Source organism: Salvia hispanica, unplaced genomic scaffold (assembly GCF_023119035.1).
Source record: "Salvia hispanica cultivar TCC Black 2014 unplaced genomic scaffold, UniMelb_Shisp_WGS_1.0 HiC_scaffold_138, whole genome shotgun sequence".
Taxonomy (NCBI): Eukaryota; Viridiplantae; Streptophyta; class Magnoliopsida; order Lamiales; family Lamiaceae; genus Salvia; species Salvia hispanica.
In genome coordinates this window covers 15,298-18,754 of record NW_025951671.1, presented here as the reverse complement: position 1 = coordinate 18,754, position 3,457 = coordinate 15,298, and the positions used below count along the sequence as shown (strand labels likewise).

At 39.1% G+C, this 3,457-nt stretch overlaps 1 pseudogene; it reads left to right on the top strand.

The window, feature by feature from the left end:
* Positions 1 to 595: 595 nt before the first annotated feature.
* Positions 596 to 3,457, top strand: LOC125198347 (annotated as a pseudogene).

Sequence of the window (3,457 nt, the reverse complement as noted above, 5' to 3'; positions counted from 1 at the left end):
AATTTGATTGTAACCACCCCATTAATTATTTGCTTAAACATTAATTCAAATTTATTTAGAAATTATCCTAAATTGTTATCACAACATTAAATATTTATTTAAATATTAATTAAAATTTATTTTTAAAAAATAGTCACTCCAAAATTTACAAGAATTCAAATTCATACCTAGAATTCATAAATATTCAAATATAAACCAAAACTCGTATTTTATATAGTTTATTCATAAATCTTCAGAAACCCTTCTTCTTCTTCTTCTCTCTCCACTGCCAGCGCTCGCGCCTCTTGAATTCTCATCCACCGCCGCGCCTCCATCGACGTCGTCCAAGCCCTAGATTCCGTTGCCGGAGCTGCGGAGGCTTTTCGGATTTCGAAATCGTGAGATTTCGAAATCCGTTTATTTCTCGTTGCTCTTTGCGGCTAATCGATTTGCTTCCAGGTACGGCGACAATCTATAACACTTTACCCGCGTATTTCTATGAATTTTGATGTGATTTGATCTGATTGGTAGGAATTGATCCGTAAAGTTAGTTTTTTAATCAACTGCGGCGAGATTAATTCGATGTTGATGTGTTTAGGGCTGTTTGTAGGTGAGATTGAGGATGGCAGCGGCGTTAGTAGCTCAGCAACTTGTTACTGCTAGTGTTGTAAGTTTTTTTTATTGAGGAATTTTTATTATATTTCTGTTGCTGTTGTTATTGCTAATTCCGCTCTTTGGTGTTGAGCTAGGTTGGGAACGCATTTGTGACGCAGTATTATCACATTCTGCATCTATCGCCGGGGCATACTCATCGATTTTATCAGGACATAAGTATGCTTGGTCGTCAAGAGGAGGATGGCACCATGACCATCACCACCACTATGGAAGTAATTCCACTCCCTCTACTGCTTAATGTTTGTGAAGTTTGATTTTTTAGAACTTTTTTATTGATTGTGAGAACCATTAGGCAAAGGAAAGGTCTTATCTTATGTTTGTGTATGTTTGTCGATGCAGTCACGAAATTTGTTTTGAATTCTCAAAATAATTGTGATTTGAGGTGTATTTTTGGATCAATAAGTGAATGTTGATTATTTTGATAAAATGTTCACTGTTGTGCTGATATGATGTGATTGCACAGGCCATCAATGCGAAGATTCTTTCCCTGAACAATAATATGTTCAAAGCAGAGATTAAATCAGTAGATTCTCAAGAGTCCTTTAGTGGTGGAGTTCATGTTCTTGTGACTGGCTGTATGAGGGCGGAGGACAACTCATGCTACACTTTTGTGCAGTCATTTTTCCTTGCCCCGGGACAAGGGTTACTTTTGTTTTGAATGATACGTTTGGTATTTGGATAGTGTCCCTCGAACCCAGCTGTGGTCAATGACGTTGTGGTGCCTGCCTCTACTGAGCTAGGTTGCCTATATATACCTTACTACTTTTATACTTGTCCTATTTTTTGCCGATTGTGAAGTGATAAAATCGTACTCGTTTTAGTATCTGCCGTCCCAGCAACAATTGTGGAGAATCATGTCCCTGTCAACGAGGATAGCGCACCTCCTGTGGGAGAAGCTGTGGCAGGAGAAGTATCTGCTGTCCCAGCAACAATTGTTGAGGAAGAAATCTCGGTGGCTGAGGTCGTTGATGAAGTTGAAGACGATGCCCAAAAGATTGTTGAATCTAGTGCCAAAATTGAAGAATTGCCAAAGAAATCTTATGCCTCTATTGTAAGTAGGACACAGGTAATGAAGTTGAGATCTTTATCCTTTGTCTCATAGTTTTGTGGTTATTATGGTCGAAGTGCTGACTGAACTGTGCTGACTGATCTTTATCCTTTGATCTCAAGGAAATGTTGCATCTTCCCCACCTCCACAAGTGACTCCTCGAAAAGCTCCACCAATGAGTGTAGAGCCAGTGCATCCACCTTCTGCCCCAGCAACTGATGGACCTGTTTCTGGTTCGGAAGTTGTTGATAATGGAAATAACCCAGATGGTGAAGGCATGATATTCTAACTTTCATTTTCCTTTAAGAGAACTGGTTGTCTAGCCTTGAATTATGTTTTCTTCTATTTTTCTAATGTACCCTCCTTTATTTATGCAGCTGATGGTTACTCAATATACATAAGGGGTCTCCCTATGAATGCTACCGAGAGCTTACTTGAGGAAGTATTCAAGAAATTCGGTACTATCAAGCCCGATGGAATTCAAGTCAGGAGCAACAGAGTATGTTCATTTCTGACTAATCACTAATGTTTTCGATTAATTGTGGCACATCACATGCAAGGGAGTGTCAATCTTTATAGATACAAAATAGCACTCCTAACTATTTTTTGCTGTAGCATCAAGCCTTTTGTTTTGGCTTTGTGGAATTTGAGGATGCAAGTTCTGTAGAAAAAGCTCTCGAGGTATGTATTTTATGCTCAAATGCAACATGAAGCTCTTAAAACATGTGTCTAATCTAGATCATATATGTAGTTTATGTTTGTTAGAAGCAAGCTATTCAAGTCTTAGAATTGGATGTTTTAAGCTGAACTTGTGTTTTTACTTTTACGTAATATAATAATTTTCTGCATATGTTGTCTCAACTTCTTCACCTGTGGATACATGGCTTATATGATTGACGAAGCTTCCTTTGTGTTTTCTGACCAAGTTCATGTGTAGAACTTATTCAGTTCCGTATAATACTTCTTTACACATAATATAACACCTTATACACTGAAATGAGTCCAATACGTTGAATCTATGCAAGAATCAGTTGTCATGTATATGAAGCTCTCTCAACATGAAGCTGGGGGCTAATCTCCGAGTTTGATACTTGGTTTTTACATGAACTCAATTTTTCAGGCTTCTCCCGTGACAATTGGTGCACGGAAAGCATTTGTTGAGGAGAAGAGGTCTACTAACACTCGAGGAAATCCCAAGGGAGATTTCAACCAGGAAGAGGTTCTGGTGGATTCAGAAATGAAGGAGTAAGAGGACGTGGGAACTACGGAGGTGGGAGGGGATACGGGAGGGGTGATTTCAATGGAAGGGGTGGTGAGTTCGGTGGCAGGGGTGGCAGGTCCTCAAATCGCGATGGATATCAGAGGTCTGAAAACATGAGCAACAATGGTGGCAGTCACATGAACCGCACTGGTGGCTTCCCAAACGGCAACACAAATAGTGTCGCTGTCGCTCCTCGGGTTTCTGCTACTGCTTGAGCGATGAAGGTAGGTAGTCAGTGTGTGGCTTCAACTAGGTGGATTTAATTTAGTTTTTATTCAAATCCGTAGGGAATTTTTACATCATCAAAAATCAAAATTAATTTTGTCGAACAGCTTAGTCCCTATTTTGCCGGTTTTGTTCTCAGTTTTTGCATTCTTGGGTACAGTTTTTTATGAGTAGGATGAGGTTTAGTTTTTTTTTGAATTAGCATTAAAAATATTTTGTACTGGGCTCATTTATTGGAATGAAATTCAGTTTCCCATTTATTTGTTGCT